The sequence below is a fragment of the Mobula birostris genome, chromosome 20 (genome assembly GCF_030028105.1).
Source record: "Mobula birostris isolate sMobBir1 chromosome 20, sMobBir1.hap1, whole genome shotgun sequence".
Classification (NCBI taxonomy): Eukaryota; Metazoa; Chordata; class Chondrichthyes; order Myliobatiformes; family Myliobatidae; genus Mobula; species Mobula birostris.
In genome coordinates, this window is record NC_092389.1 from 65,553,304 (window position 1) to 65,571,040 (window position 17,737).

Here is a 17,737-nt window from a genome sequence, read left to right on the forward strand (position 1 = left end):
TCTCTGGAGCTCTCACCGCTCCCATGTGCAATCCGACAGGCTGAAGGCCAAGGGAGAGAAAGGCTCAAAAATAAACTCGTGTTTTAGAAAATAAGAAATAGAAGCATGCGTGGCGATTCGGCCCTTTGCGACTGTTCTGCCTTTCGCCAGAAACATGCCTGACCTTTGATCTCAGCGCCACTTTCGTTCAACGTTCCCATCACCGCTGAGCGCTCAGATATGGCTGATCAATTTAGAAACCTTGTGGAGAAAATTCCAAAGATTCACTGCACTCTGGATGGGGAAATGTCTCCCCATCTCAGTCCTGCTGAGGTGAGCTCGGATTTTGAGTCTGTGACCCCTGGTTCCACACCCCAGCGGTATGAAACATCAGTCCTGTCACCACCCTGTCGATATCCTGTGAGACTGTATCTGTCTCTTATCCCTCTAATTCTGAGACAGGCCCAATGCGATCTGTCTCAGACAAACCACCTCTAATGTCACTAATTTTGATCCAAGCCCAGTGCGATGATTGGTTGCGGGAGCATCTGAATGAACGGCAAGTGAGTGACCCTGATGCTTGAGGGGTAGGAACTGATCCTAAACCTGGTGGTGCGAGTCCTGAGGCTCTTGTACCTTCCACCTGATTTCAGCAGCGAGAAAAGAGCCTGGCCTGGGCGGTGAGCATCTCTGATGATGGATGCTGCTCTACTCCGACAGCGTTTCATGTAGATGTGCTCAATGGCTGGGAGGGATTTACCGTGATGTACCGGGCCGAATCCAATACCTTGTGTAGGCTCATCAGGAGGGCGATAAACTTCTTTGATCATCGTGCCAAATCTTACCTAGATGGCGGTGAGATGGGCCCTCCCAGTTTGATCCTTGCTGCATGCCCGGAGATCGCTCCCACAGCGCGCTGCCCCGAGATTACTGCAGTGGAGACGAGACGGTCACTCACCTCTTTGCGGACTGTGGGCTGGTGAAGATGTGTGGAGAAAGATGCAAGGGCCTGTGTCACAGCAGCTGTGTGACAGAAGGCTCACTGATCTTCGGGTAAAGGGATTGCACAGTTTATCCTTGTGTATATTTTATGGTGAATAACGTTTATTTCGATCAACTTCTGGGCTCTGTTCAGAGTTGTGGAAACTTGCCTTCCATTGGAGTCGGGACAAAAATGGGTAAATGGAATGTAGGGAGGTGTTTGCTGACCGCACCCTCAGGGTCAGTCGGGCGTTAGCAAATCTGACTGAAAATGGGAATTTTCTTCAGGACTTCACAAGACAAAATAACGTGGAATGTCCAGTCCTGTGCTTTTTTTCTGCAAGGTACTTCCGGGGGAAAGGACTTCCAATCGCAGGGTTGAGGCCTTTAGAGATTCACTTGACGTTTCTGTCGCTCTGGGATTTTACAGGATGCGGTTGCTCGCCCCAAAACCAACCCTCCTCCTTTTGCAGCCGGGCTTGGGTAGTCCACGGCCGAGTTTGTTTTTTTTTTTGTTTTTTGTTTTACTTCCGACCTGCTTAACGTGTTTCCGATCCACACAGGTGTGGAAATCACCACGATTCTTGCCCACTGACACTGTCAGCGACATGATGTTCATTTCCCGAGTCTGCAGCGCGTCTAGTGGACAATCGCGGTACTGCAGGGGATCAGCAGCTCCCCGAAAGTGAAAGCATTCTGAACCAGGAAGTGCTGGGAATTAAGATGGCTTCGGAAGGACGGGCCGAGAGTTTAACCGAGGAGGTAATTTGCCCCGTCTGCCTGGATTTCTTCACTGATCCGGTGTCACTGGAGTGTGGACACAACTTCTGTCGCTCTTGTATCACACGGTGTTGGAAAAGGGAGGAGATAAACTCCTGCCCGGAATGTAGAGAGGTGTCTGCTGACCGCACCCTCAGGGTCAGTCGGGCCTTAGCAAATCTGACTGAAAAAATTCGAAATCTAAACCTGAATCCGAAAGGGAAGGAAAGTAAACTTCACTGCGAGGAACATGAGGAAGAACTGAAGCTGTTTTGTGAAACGGACAAGACACTGATCTGTCTGATCTGTGCAGTTGCGCAGGAACACAGAGAGCACCGCTTCCTGCCGATTAAAGAAGCTGTTAAAATCTACAAGGTAAAACCATCCCGAATTTGATATTCACCCCATCCTCCCTTGTCCTATCCTACATAGCACACGCATATCTTTCACTCCCACAGCTCACCCCACCCATTCCCACAGCTCTCCGCTCTCTACGTAACCACCTTATCCACTCGCTCCTACCCGCTGATCTACCTCCTGGCATTGACTCCTGAAAGCGGGACAAGTGCTACATCTGACTCCAACACCTCCTCCCTCGTCACTATTCAGGCTCCAAACAGCCCCAGTTCCTCCCGTTTCTTCTATGTTCGATTGTCCTCTAGTATTAGATTCCTTTTTCTTCAGCTCTTTACCTCCTCCACATGTTCCCTCTCAGCTTCTCACTTCATCACCCTCCCCCACGTTACCCCTCACGTTGTCTCACCCATCACCTGTCAGCTGGTTCTCATCCCCAACCTTTTTATTCTGGCTTCTGCCCCATTCCTTCCCAGTCTTAATGAAGGGTCTCATCCCGAAATGTCGACTGTTTATTTCCGCTGCATAGATGCTGCCTGACTCACTGAGTTCCTCCAGCATTTTGTGCGATAATCGGGTTTGATCACCTGTTTCTTTTGATCCTTTTTTTTTACTTTTCCCTTCGCTCTCTGACTTCCAGGTTCAGTTGAAATCTTCCTTTAACTCTCTCACAAAAATGAAATCAGACTTCCAGGAAAAGGAGCAGCAACAGAAAGAGAAGATTTCCGGAGTTCGGGTGAGGCTTCATGAGCGGAATTTCTGATATTACTGTATAGTTTTGCTCCCTTTAATGCAGATTAGCAGAGTATCGCAGCTCCAGTGACCTGGGTTCGATCCTGGCCCCTGGTGCTGTCTGTGTGGAGTTTGCATGTTCTCCCTGTGACCGCGACAGTTTCAGACACATCCCAAGGACATGCTGGAAAAATGGTTAATTACAATTAACCCCGTTAAGGTGGGGGAGGGTGTATGCGAATCAGGTGGGAGTTAATGGGTCAATGAGCGAGAATAGGTTTCAGGAAAACGCGAGGGAATGAGGTTGACGGGAATGCTCTCAGAACTAGCATGGTCTTCAATGGACCGAATGGTCACCTTACTGTCACAAGGAAATACAACACAGCAATACAGTAAATTAATCTTCACCTTTCATTCGACAGGAACAGTCACACAGCCTTCAGTCCCACGTCACATCCCAGTTTGCTGAACTGCGCCAGATTATCACTGAGAAAGAGCAGAGCTTACACAGGGATCTCAGGGAGGAAGAGGCGAGGATTCTAAATCCAATGGAGAAAAATCTTCGAGAGATTCAAAAGAATATTAGGATTATTCAGGAGGAAATCTCAAAGATAAAGGAACAGATGGATCAAAAAGACAGTGTGATATTTCTCAAGGTGAGGAATTATATTTCAATTTATTTCTGTCAAAGGACACTAAATGAACAGTGGAATATTTGAAGTAAACAGTGGCCATTTCTAACAAATCAGTTGCCGCTGCTGGCGACCTCGCACAGATTGTTACACTTGTATGTTGCACCTCCCGATCACTCCAATAATCATGTTCCAAAATGTCGAAGATATGTATTCGATCCTTCAATAGCAACATACAATCTTGAAGCGATGAAACTTCAGCGTTATTGACAGTAAATTAAACTGCAACGAATTGGTCAACAAATGGTATGACATCTGCCCGTCCGCAGCTCAAAACAGCCCAGAACAAAGCCCGAATACCAAACCTTTTCTTTTTCCTTTTACCACACCCCACTCACGTGACTAGTTACCATAATAACCATGTAACTCAGAATACAATGCAGAGAGAAAACAGGTGCGTTGCTCCTACACACAACATTTACAAACGGCAGTAAACTGTCTCACCAGACAATTGATACAACTATTCAGCGCTGCTATTGTTTCAAAACTGGACTTCCACAACTTCTGTACATCCCAGGACGGAATCCAATCTTCTCTGAAATGATTTACTCTGATTATAATGCAGAGCTGCTGATTGTGTCCTTGATTATCATGGGACTGTATCCCATTCTCCATCATTAACAGGCCATTCGGACCATATTCTGCTATCAATTTCACTGCTTCACAAGCCTCCTCCCACCTACTCACCACACCCGGCGACAGTGCTCTGAACTCCACGGTCCCTCATCTGATTCTCTAGTTTACCCATGACATTCAATCTCTGCTGTTCCGCTTCAACCACTCCTGTGTCAATGAGTTCCACATCCTCTTCACTAAATTTCTTATCGGATTCATTATCAAATCCATCACTGATTTGAGTTCGCCCATCTCATCATTCTAACGCTTCATCCAGATGAAAATGCATGACCTGTCCTGTCTTCCTTGCAAGTTTCATCCTCTCAGTAATGGCCCAGCTTTCAGAGAAATACCCTGTAATTTAACCCCTGGTTCTGCATTGTCTGTGTGTGTGAGTGACTGCAGGAGTGGGAATTTTCAACCCCTGGTTCTGTATTGTCTGTGTGTGTGAGTGACTGCAGGAGTGGGAATTTTCAACCCCTGGTTCTGTATTGTCTGTGTGTGTGAGTGGCTGCAGGAGTGGGAATTTTCAACCCCTGGTTCTGTATTGTCTGTGTGTGTGAGTGACTGCAGGAGTGGGAATTTTCAACCCCTGGTTCTGTATTGTCTGTGTGTGTGAGTGACTGCAGGAGTGGGAATTTTCAACCCCTGGTTCTGTATTGTCTGTGTGTGTGAGTGACTGCAGGAGTGGGAATTTTCAACCCCTGGTTCTGTATTGTCTGTGTGTGTGAGTGGCTGCAGGAGTGGGAATTTTCAACCCCTGGTTCTGTATTGTCTGTGTGTGTGAGTGACTGCAGGAGTGGGAATTTTCAACCCCTGGTTCTGTATTGTCTGTGTGTGTGAGTGACTGCAGGAGTGGGAATTTTCAACGCCTTGTAATGGTTTGGATGAAATTCAGGATGTCGATAGTCTCAGTCTATTCAGATTTGTGTTTTATTTCTTTCAGGAGGAAGCTCGTCAGAACAGGAGGTAGGACATGCTCTTCACTGAAACCCTGTATGGATTTGTAAAATAGTGTAGAATAGCAGTTTATCACCATCAGTTTACTATTTACAGGATTAATGATGATGTCCCGGAATTGTCAGTGACAGATGAGGCCCTACCGGTGGAAAAATTTGATCACCTCTATTTGCTGAACACAATGCTGAGAGAAACACTTGATGCCATTAATCGAGGTAAAACTCACAAAGATTCATTTCTTCTTGTTTGTGAGATCACAATTAAGTTCAATTTTGAGGCAAAGATTGCTGTAATATTGGGTTGAAGTGGAACTGAAGTCTATTCCACATCAACCCCACCGACTGGGGGGGGGGCGTCACTGTCACATGGTCAGCTGGAGATGTCAGACCCCTGAACACACCAGCACAGGGCCACAATACAACCAATACACGGGACTGGCAGATGAACCACTGTGTCCCGATCCCAGGCCACTGCACTTACACACCAAGACATGAGTTTGCATCCTACCACAGGAGCTGAGAAATTAATACTGACTTGATGATATTGTAGGGAATAAAAGTGGGCATCAGTGTGGTCACCGGGCTTGTCAGAAAAATGCACAAGTCCTTTGTGTGCTGTGAGTGCAGACTCTGATTGACGCAGGTCTTCCCCCTTCTGGATCTGCAACTCTCACTGTTGTTCGAGGGAAAAGAGGGGAGCGGTAGTGATTGGGAACTCAGTCGGGAACAGACAGGGGAATCAGTGGATGTGAATGGGACACCCGAATGGTATGTTGCCTCCTAGGTGCCAGAATCAGGGATGCCTCGGTTCGTGTCTGCAGCATTTTAGAGAGTGAGGGAAAACAGCTGGATATGTTGGTATATTTTGGGACAAATAACATTGGAAGTAAAAACAAAGAGGTCCTGAAAATAGAATTTGGAGAGCTTGGTAGAAAGCTCAGAAGCAGTACCTTCAGGTTTATAATTTCTGGACTGCTGCCTGTGCGACGTGCTGGTGAGGGTAGGAGCAGGATAATTTGGCAGATTAAAGCATGCCTGAGAAGCTGGTGCAGGGGGCAGGGCTTCAGGTTTTTGGATCATTGGGATCTTTTCTGGTGGAGAAATGACCTGCTCAAAAGGGATGGGTTGCACCTGGACCCGAGGGAGAACAATATTCTCACAGGGAGGTTTGATAGAGCTGTTGGGGAGGGTTTAAACTAATTTGTTGGGGGGGGTGGGTGGTTAGGAACGAGTGAAGGGGTAGGATTGATGGTAAAAATGCAAAGATAGTGTGCAGTCAGACTGTCAGATGGGGCAGCCAGATACGAGGACAAAACTGCAGCCAGCTGGGTGAGTATCACTGCATTAGGGATGCAGAATGAAAAAGGATAGGAAATACAGTACCCAAAGCGTCATATCTCAATGCATGGAGTGTGAGAAATAAGGTGGATGATCTTGTTGCTCGATTACAGATTGTCAGGTATGATGCTGTGGCCATCAGGGAATCATGACTGAAGGATGGTTGTAGTTGGGAGATGAATGTCCAAGGTTACACATTGTATCAGATGGTTAGGAAGGTAGGCAGAGGGGGTGATATGGGTGGCCTGGTAAATCAATAGAAAGATGTAACATAGGATTGGAAGATGTTGATTCCTTGTGGGTTGAGTGAAGGAACTGCAAGAGTAAAAATGACACTGATGGCAGTCACATACAGGATCCCAACAGTAGCTGGATGTGGACCACAGATTACAACTGGAAATAGAGAAGGCCAATGAAACAGACAATGTTACAATAGTCATGGGAGATTTCAACAAGTAGGTCAATTGGGAAAATTAGATTGATAATGGATCTCAAGAGAGTGAATTTGTTGAATGCCATGTGATAACTTTTTAGTGCAGTTTATCATTGAGCCAACTCGGGGAACAGCTCTACTGGATTGGGTGTTATGTATTGAACTGGAGATGATATCTTTGGAAAAAAACCTGAGGAGGCAATGCTCACAACATGACTGAGTTCAACTTGATATTTGATAAGGAAAAAAGTAAAGTCTGACGTTGTAGTATTCCAGAGGAGTAAAAGAAATTACAGTGGTCTGAAAGAGGAGTTGGCCAAAGTAAAATGGAGGGAGATGTTGTCTGGGATGACAGCAGAGCAGAAATGATGTCAGATTCTGGGAAAATGAGGAAGGTGAAGGATAGATATATTCCAAAAATAAATAAATGCTCAAATGGCAAAATAGTACAATTGTGGCTGATAAGGGAAGACAAGTTAATGTAAATGCCAAAGAGTGGGCATACAACAAAGTGAAAATTAATAGGAAGACAGAGAATTGGGAGGCTTTTAAATACCTACTGAGAGGAACTGAAAAAATGAATGGGAGGGGAAAATTGAAATATGGAATTGAATTGAATTGAATTGACTTTATTACTTACATCCTTTCTATAAACGAGCAGGAAAAATCTTCTGTCTAAATGTGCAGTTTATAGTAATTGATGATAAATAATATGTATAACATTCCAGTCAATATAACATAGAAATACAGTTGTCTCAGCACGAGTTAATCAGTCTGATGGCCTGGTGGAAGAAGCTGTCCCCGGACCCTATTGGTCCTGGCTTTTATGCTGCCGTACCAGTTCCTGTATGGTAGCGACTGGTACAGTTTGTTGTTGGGGTGACTTGGGTCTCCAATGATCCTTCAGGCCCTTTTTACACACCTGTCTTTATAAAACAAGTAAGCAAACAATATTAAGCAACACACATCAAAGTTTCTGGCGAACGCAGCAGGTCAAACAAACAAACAATATCAAATTGATTTTCAAGTATGCGAAAAAATAAAATAGAGATGAGAGTGGATATAGGACCACTAGAAAATGAGGCTGGATATATAATAACAGGGGACAAAGAGATGATAGATGAACTAAATGAGTATTTTCATCAGTCTTCACTGTGGAAGACACTGGCACTGTGTCAGGTGTTGAAGAGTGTGAGGGAAGAGAAGTGAGTGCAGTTACTGTTACAAGGGAGAAGGTGCTCACAAAAGGACATAAGTCACTCAGACGAGATGAACTGCACCCTAGTGTTCTGAAAGAGGTAGCGGTAGACATTGTGGAGGCATTTGAAATGATCTTTCAAAAATCATTGGACTCTGGTGTGGTGTCAGAGGACTGGAAATTACAAATGTCACCCAACTCTTAGTCATGAGGAAGGCAGCAGAAATGAAGTTATAGACCAGTTAGCCCCACCTCTGTGGGTGGGAAGACATTAGTGTCAATTGTTAAGTATGAGGTTATGGAATATTTGGTGATACTGGACCAGATAGGACACGTTGGCGTATAATAAGATTGGTGGAGGGGCCGGTAGTGTTGAGGAAACAGGTAGGCTTCAAAGGACTTGGATGAGGAGACTGGGCAAGAATGTGGCAAATGATACACAATGCTGGGAAATTCATGGTCATGCACAATATGCAGATTATTTAAAATGGGGAGACAATTCAAAAATCTGAGATGCAGATGGATGTGGGAGTGTTTCTGCAGAGCACCCTGAAGGTTAACTTGCAGGTAGAGTCAGTTGTGAGGAAGGTAAATGCAATGTTAGCATTCAGTTCAAGGAGTTTAGCATACAGGAGCAGGGATGTGATGCTGAGGGTTTATAAGGCACTGGTGAGGCATTACCTTGAATATTGTGAACAGTTTTGGGCTCCTCATCTGAGAAAGGATGTGCTGGCATCGTAGAGGGTCCAGAGGAGGTTCACAAGGATGATTCCAGGAATGAAAGGGTTATCAGACTTGAAACGTTTGACAGCTCTGTGCCTGTACTCACTGGAATTTAGAAAGATGATGGGGGATCTCACTGAAACCCTTTAAATGTTGAAAGGCCAAGACAGAGTAGATGTGGGAAGGATGTTTCCCATAGTGGGAGAGTCTGGGACAAGAGGGCACAGCCTCAAGATATAGGGGTGTCTTATTTAAAAACAGAGACGCAGAGAAATTTCTTCAGTCAGAGGGTGGGGAATTTGCAGAACTTGTTACCACAGGCAGCCGTGGAGGCCAGGTCGTTGGGCATATTTAAGGCGGAGCTTGACAGGTTCTAGACTGCACACAGTATCAGAGGTTGTGGCGAGAAGGCCGGGGAGTGGGGCTGAGGAGGAGAAGAAAAGGATCAGCCACGATTGAATGGTGGAGCAGTCACAGTGGGCCAAATGGCCAAATTCTGCTCCTATATCTTATGAGCTTATGGTTATCAGACCACAACATTGAAGCATTGTGAGAATGAGCCCAGACAACGCAACCAGCATTGACATCATTCAGGATTTCATCTCAGGAGAAGCACACACAGCATAACCAGACTGGCAAAACAGCCCGACACACGCATACACAGGAAGGATTGGCAGATTGCAGTCAGAGACGCAGCAATGTACGTTGATATTTCCTTCAATAATCTAGAAACTATTCTCTTCAGACACGGTAATTTATTTATTTAAACAACTCACACATGTCACACATTGTCAGCACACACCAGACATGTAATGACACGCTGTGCCATACAAATATTTCAATGTGCACACTCTCCTTTGAGTGTGTACACACAAGCACACTGATATTTACCACAAACACACACACACACACACACACACACACACACACACACACACACATAATATCTGAGTGTGACACATGGTCAAAGAAATAGGCCCACGTTCCGACTTAGGAATGAAATCTGCCGTCCTTACCCAGTCTGTTCTGTGCACTGAGCTGCCCCCTGATGCGACGTCACATCAACAGTTCACAGACAGACTCCGGGGTGAGATTCCTCAGGAGGATGATCTGGGAGGGTTTGAACCCACGAACCACTTCATACATCTGCAAGACCAAGATGCCTTCTTGAGCATGTCCCCCTTGTGTGTGTTTCCCCATATCCCTCTAACCACTTCCAATCTATGTACCTGTGTAAGTTCATCTTAAACTATTTTAATTTTACCTGTTTCTACAGCATCTGACAGCAAATTCCATCTGCCCACCCACCTCTCTGTGGGAATGTTGCCCCACAGATCCCTCATAAAAACTTCCCCTCTCACTTTCAATCTGAGCCCTCTGGTTCTGTACTCCCATTTCTCAGAAAAAGGCTCACTTTATCTCAGCCCGTTGTGAATGTATTTACCTCGATAAGGGGTCATTCCTCAACATCCTACACTACAGCTAAATAGCCCAAGCTTAAACACTCTCTACTTTTAACCCAAGCCCCCCAGTCCCGGTAACATCCTCCTGAACCTTCCTGTCCAGTGTAATGACATCCTACACGGGTTGACTCTGTGGTTAAGAAGGCATACGGTGCACTGGCCTTCATCAATTGTGGGATTGAGTTTAAGAGCCGAAAGGTAATGTTGCACGTATATAAGACCCTGGTCAGCCCAATTGGAGTACTGTGCTCAATTCTGGTCACCTCACTACAACTACAGGAAGGATGTGGAAACCAATAGAAAGGGTGCAGAGGAGATTTACAAGGATGTTGCCTGTTTTTTTTTGGGGGGGGCGGTATGCCTTATGAGAATAGGTTGAGTGAACTCGGCGTTTTCTCCTTGGAACGACGGAGGATGAGAGGTGACCTGATAGAGGTGTAGAAGATAATGAGAGGCATTGATCGTGTGGACAGTCAGAGGCTTTTGTCCCAGGGCTGAAATGGCTAGCATGAGAGGGCATAGTTTGAAGGTGCTTGGAAGGAGATACAGAGATGTCGGAGGTATGTTTTTTATGCAGAGAATGGTGAGTGCGCGGAACGGGCTGCTGGTGGTGGTGCTGCAGGTGGAAACGACAGGGTCTTTTAAGAGACTCATGAATGGCTACATGGAGCTTATAAAAATAGAGGGCCATGGGTAAGGCCTAGGTAGTTCTAAGGTAGGGACATGTTCAACACAGCTTTGTGGGCCGAAGGGCCTGTATTGTGTTCTATGATTTCTGTGTTTCTATGTTTCACTATATTCGAGGAAGTGGACATGCAGACAATACCCGAACTGTGGTCTATCATTGATATCATAGATCTTGCTTAAGTTCATGTGGACAGTGTCGAATAGGCTGATGAATACAGGACTGAAGGTGTTATATTTGAATGCTCCAGTATACGGAATAAGGTAGATGATATTGTAGCACAGGTAGAGATTGGCAGGTATAACGTTGTTGGCGTCACTGAGTTGTGGCTGAAAGGAGATGCTGGTTGAAGCCCAACATCCAAGGATACACCTTGTATTCAAAGGACAGGCAGGTAGGCATCGGGGCTGGGGAGGCTCTGTTGTAAAAAATGAAATAAAATCCTTAGAGAGAGGTGACATAGGATTGGAAGATGTTGAGTCATTGTGGGTAGAGTTAAGAAACTGCAACGGTAAAAAGACCCTGATGGTAATTATATGCAGGCCTCTAAATAGTAGCCAGGATCGAAATGGGATACAAATTACACTAGGAAATGGAAAAAAAAATGCAATGTGACAGTCGGAATGGGGGATTTCAACAAGGAGGTAGATTGGGAAAATCATGTTGGTGCTGCATCCCAAGAGAGGGAATTTGTAGAATGTCCCCAAGATGGATTTTTAGAACTGCTTGTGGTTGAGCCCAATGGAATAAAGGCAATTCTAGAGTGGGATTTGTATAGTGAACCAGATATGATTTGGGAGATTAAGGGAAAAGAATCTTTAGGAAGCAGTGATCATAAAATGATAGAATTCACCCTGGAGTTTGAGAGGGAGATAAAGTCAGATGTATCGGTATTAGAGTGGAGTAAAGTTAGTTACAGAGGCATGAGGGAAGAGCTGACCAAGGTAGATTGGGAGGGGACGCCAGCAGGGATGATTGCAGAACAACAAAGACTGGAATTTCTGGGGGCAATTTGGATAGATAAATCCCAAAGACGGAGGAGTATTATCCACGGAGAATGAGGCAACCTTGTTTAACAAGGGAAGTCAAAGACAGCATAAAAGTGAAAGAGAGGGCATACAATAGAGCAAAAATCAGCAGGATGTTGAAGTATTGAGGAAATTTTGATAATCAACAGAAGGCAATTACAAAGCCCGAAGGAGAGAAAATGAGATATGAGGGAAAGCTTGCCTACAATACTCAAGAGGACACAAAACTGTAAAGAGTGAAAGAGAGGCAAGAGTGGATATTGGACCCCAAGAAAGTGACACTGGAGAGGAGACATGTGACAAAAGACATTGTAGAAGTATTTATTTAATATTTTGTGCCAATCCTCACTGTGGAAGATACCAGCTGTATGTCAGAAATGTGAGAGTGTCTGGGGACAGAATTGAGTGTTGTTGATGTTACTGAGGAGAAAGTGCGTGGGAAGATTGAAGGTCTGAAGGTACCTGGACCAGATGGACTACACCCCAGTGTTCAGAAAGAATTAGCTGAAGAGAATATGGGGGCATTAGTAATGATCTTTCAGGAATCACTAGATAATTGGACACTCAAGACGAATGGAAATTGCAAAGGTCACTTCACTCTTTATGACGGGAGAGCAGCTGAGGAAAGAAAATTACAGGTGAGTTAGTCTGGATGTGGTGAGCTTTGAAAGATGCTGGGAGTCCAGTATTAATGGAACTGCTTTTGGGTACATGGAGGCACATGATAAAATAGGGCAAAGACAGCGTGCCTTCCCTGAAGGGGAAATCTTGCCCGACAAATCTTCTGGAATTCTTCGAGGAACACAAAGCCGAGATAGACAAAGAATGATTTGGATGACAGAATTGTTGCCTTAAGTTTGCAGATGATATGAAGTTAGGTGAAGGGGAAGGTAGTGGTGCAGAAGCTCAGAGTCTGGGGAAGGACAGAGACAGATTCGAAAATGGACAAAGATGTGATAGATGGATTATCGAGTAGGGAAGTCGTGCATGCAATTTGGCAGGCGGAATAAAGGCATAGACGATTTTGTAAACAGTGAGAAAATTCAAAAATCAGAGGTGCAGAAGGGACTTGGGTGTCCTTGTGTAGGATTCCCTGATGGTTAATTGCAGTTTGAGTCAGTGTTAAGCTCAGCAAGCTCAACGTTAGCATTCATTTCGAGAGGATTCGAATAGGATGTCATTCTGAGGTTTTATAAGGCATTGGTCAGACCACATTTGGAGTATTGTGAGCAGTTTTGGGTCCCTTATATCGGAAAAGATGTGTTGGCATTGGAAAGGGTCCAGGAGGTTCACAAGAATGATTTTGGGAATAAAAGAGTTAACATATGAGGAGTGTTTGATGGTTCTGGGCCTGTACTCATGGGAGTTTAGAAGAATGGCTCATTTATTATCCCTCTCAACTCTACTCTCCCGCCTCCTCCCCATTAACATTTGACACTCTGACTAATCAAGAAGTTTACATATCAACTTCTGCTTTAAAAATCAAACATGAGAAAATCTGCAGATGCTGGTAATCCAAGCAACACAGGTCCTGATGAAGGGTCTTGGCCTGATCTCACTGAAACCTACCCGGAGAGAGTGGATGTCGGAAGGATGTTTCCTATAGTGGCTGGGTCGAGAACACAAGGCACAGCCTCCGACTAGAGGGTGTCCATTTAGAACAGAGATGAGGAGGAATTCCTTTATCCACAGGATAGTGAATCTGCCGCAGGGAATATATTTCAATGACTATATTTAAGGTGAAGCCACACACACAAAATGTTGGAGGAACTCAGCAGGCAAGGAAGCATCTATGGAAAAGAGTGAACTGTTGATGGTTCAGGCTGAAATCCTGCATCAGGACCTGTGTTGTTTAAGGGTCCCTGCAAATTCTCCCCCGTCCAAATGAGGGGCTGCGGTCGATGGGGTTGTGGGAAAGGGGGCAAAGAGATCCTCATCTCCATCTTTGTCCCCGCCAGCTTCTCGTTACGTCTACACGCACAGTTCACCGACAGGCTTTCCACCCTCCCCCATCTGGTTCTGGTTCAATCTGACATTTATCTCTCCACTGCTGGTTCCCATTATCACCTTCTTTACTGTCTCGAACCTTCACACTCCCCCACTCCACACTTCACACTCACAAATGAATGTTAACATTGAATGAAGTGCCTGTTCCTGTGCTGTACTGTTCTATGTTCTCTGTTCCCTGTTCAGAAGAATGAGAGGAGATCTCAGGGAAACAAAAAATTCTTCTGGGGTCAACAGGAAGGATACAGGGAGGATGTTTCCCCTGTCTGAGGAGTCAAGGGTCAGGGGTCACTGTATGTTTGGAATTCTCAGCACCCGTAAGGAGAGCGGGGTTTGGGCGTTCTTATCCATTCAGTTCACAGAGCCATCGCCGTACAGCATAGAAATGTGCCCTTCGACCCATCACATCTGTGCTGACCTATTTACCCATCTACATTCATCCCATTGGCCAGTATTAGGTCAGTCTCCTTCTGTGCCTTGCCTATTGAAGTGTCTGTCCAAGTGTCTCTTAAACAGAGGGGACATGAGGCCTGTGACCTGCAGAGGTCAGTGCTGGGGCCGGGGTTGTTTGTCATTCCTATTAACGATTTGGATGATAATGTCGGTGACATAGTTAGTAGGTTTGTTAATGACACTAAAATTCATGGTACAGTGGACAGGGAAGAGGGTTATCTCTGTTTACACCGGGTCTTGATCAACTGTAGAGATGGGTACAGGGAGAATGTTTTAAAATACATCTTGGCAGGGCCGTGGATAAGAAAAGGTGAAAGGAGTAATGGGCAAATGGGACTAGCTCACTAGAGCAAGTTGGTCAGCACAAACGAGTTGGGCCGATGGGCCTCCGTGACCTCCAGTTTAAATCTATTCACCCACCCCTTTCCCATCTTAATCCACCCCTTTCCCGCAATCGTTTCTGCTGTCTATTTATTTCTGTTCTTGAGGGAAGATGTCGACCTGAACCGTAGACTGTCCATCTCTCTCCACACACGCTGCCTGACCCGCTCGGTTCCTCCAGCATTTTGTGTCTGTTTGATCTGGAAATCTCTGCTCTCCGTCCAGTGGAAAACCCTTGGGGAGATATTAGTTGTCCACCCGGTTTCGTTCGGTCAAACCACGGGAAAGGTTCGTGTCGGCCACCCGACCGCGCCTGAGCCCTAGCGGCCTTTCCCCCGATCTCGTGGCTGCGCTGCCCGAGTCTCCCCGCTATCTCCGGGGCCGCGCTGCCCGAGTTTCCCTCCGATCCCCGGGGCCGCGCTGCCCGAGTCTCCCCCCGATCCCCGGGGACTCTCTAATTCTCTGCTTCTCCCCCCAGTCTCTGTCACCCTGGATGTGGAAACGGCGCATCCGTGTCTCGAGGTGTCTGAGGATCGTAAGAGTGTGAGATGGACCGGGACCCGGAGGAATCTCCCTGACACCGTGAAGAGATTCACATTCTGGGCTTGTGTGCTGGGATCGGAGGGATTCACATCGGGGAGACATTACTGGGAGGTGGAGGTGACGGGGAATCGGGTCTGGTTTCTGGGAGTCGCCGCAGAGTCTGTGGAGAGGAAGGGACGGGTCGGTCTGAGTCCGGAGACCGGATTCTGGGTCATCGGACGGGTTTGTGACGTGTTACTTCGGGATTGTGACGTGTTCATCTCCCCTGGGCCCCGTCTCCCTGCCGGTCCCATCCCCGGGAGGGTGGGAGTTTATCTCAGTTACCAGTCCGGGACAGTTTCATTTTACAACGCGGAGACCAAGTCCCATCTCCACACCTTCACTGGGAATAAATTCACGGGGAAACTTTATCCTTTCTTCCGGACTTGGGATGGAAACCGGTGGCTGAGAATCTGCTCCGGTTCCGCTCCGGGCCTGTAAACGGGTCGGGTCCCGGGACCGGCGTCAGGAGTAAAGTCGGTGTAAATATAAATGTGCGGAGAGTGAAATAAACACGAAATGAGAATTATCGATCCGTTAATTTTAACTCGTTCACCACATCCGACAACGGAACAGAAACACCACGGATTCAGCAGCAGCCGCGGGGCGGCGGGTCCTGAGCTCCCCCGGGTCCTTAAGTCCATCCGCACTGAGACAGGTTAAATCGGACAAGTGGGGGCGGTGCTGACTGGGAGAGGGGGGTCAGGGTGAAACTTGGTAAGACCATAACACACAGGAGCAGAATTAGGCCGTTCAGCCCATCGACTCCGCTCCGCCATTCCATCATGGCTGATCCCGGATCCCACTCAACCCCATACACCTGCCTTCTCACCATGTCCTTTGATGGCCTGATCGGTCAGGAAATGATCAACCTTCTCCTTAAATATACCCACAGACTTGGCCTCCACCGCAGTCTGTGATAGAGTATTCCACAGGGTCACTACTCTCTGGCTAAAAATATTCCTCCTGACCTCTGTTCACAAGGTCTCCCCTCAATGTTGAGACTGTGTCCTCTAGTCTGGGTATCCCCACCACATGAAACAACCTCTCCACATCCACTCTATCTAGTCCGTTCAACACTCTGTATGCTTCAATGAGACTCCCCTTTCCTTTCTGAGATATGGGACCCAAAACGTTGATTAAACTCCAAGTACGGCCTAACTTGTGTCTTATAAAGGCTCAGCATTATTTCCTTGCTTAAATATTCTATTCCCCTTCAGAGAAAAGCCAGCATTGCATTTCCCTTCTTTACCACAGACTCAAAATGCGAAATAACCTTCTGGGACTCTTGCAGGAGCACTCCTAAGCCCCGGGCACCTGTGAATTTTCTGTCCAGTAAAATAATACTGAGTAATATTATTCCTTGGATCAAAATGCATGATCATATATTTCCCAACACTGTATTCAATCTGCCATGTTTTTAACACTTCTTCCAATTTGTCCAAGTCCTGCTGTAATCGTATTGCTTCCTCAGCACTACCTACCCCTGCACCTTTCTTTGCATCATCCACAAACTTTGCCACAAAGCCATCAATTACATTATCGAAATCACTGACAAACAATGTAGCAGTCCCAACACTGACCCCTGAGGAACACCACCAGTCACTGGCAGCCAACCTGAAAAAGCTCTATTTATTCCAACAGGCTGCCTCCTGCCTGTCAGCCATTCCTCTGTCCATGCCAGTATCTTTCCTGTAATGCCATAGGATTTTATAGTGTTCAGCAGCCTCGTGTGTGGTACCTTATCAAAGGCCTTCTGAAAATCCAAGTAAATGATATCCACTGCCTCTCATTTGTCCACCCTCCTCTTCACTTCCTCAAAGACCTCTAAAGGTTTGTTAGGCCCGGTTTTCTTTCACAGAAATCATGCTGACATTGACTTATTTTATCATTAGTCGCCAAATACCTTGAAAACTCCTCCTCAAAAAAAGACTACAATACTATCCCAACTACTGCGGTTCGGCTAACTGGCCTATAATTTCCTTTCTTTTGCCTTTCTCCCTTCTGAAATGTGCAATTTTCTATTTTCCAGTCCTCCTGGACCATGCCAGGATCAAGTGATTCTTGAAAGATCGTGACCAATGCATCCATTATCTCTTCAACATCCCTCAGGACTCTGGGATGTAGTCCATCTGGTCCAGATGACTCATCCACCTTAAGACCTTTGAGTTTGATCAGCACTTTTTCCTTTGTAACAGCAAAGTCACTCAATCCTGTTGTGTCTTCCACAGTGAAGATTGTTGCAAAGTATTCATTAAGTTCATCTGCCATTTCTTTGTCCCCCATCAGCATCATTTTCCAGTCGTCCAATGGCAACTCTCGTCTCCGTTTCACTCCTTATTTAACTGGGGAAAAAAAAACTGAGTGTCCAGCTT

General features: G+C 46.1%; 1 protein-coding gene and 1 pseudogene across 1 annotated transcript in view; both read left to right on the forward strand.

The window, feature by feature from the left end:
• Positions 1–17,737, forward strand: part of LOC140185051 (uncharacterized) — a 783,302-nt gene that overhangs the window by 60,201 nt on the left and 705,364 nt on the right. The gene's annotated exons all lie outside the window — the stretch shown is intronic.
• LOC140185289 (zinc-binding protein A33-like) lies at positions 1,661–15,891 on the forward strand (annotated as a pseudogene).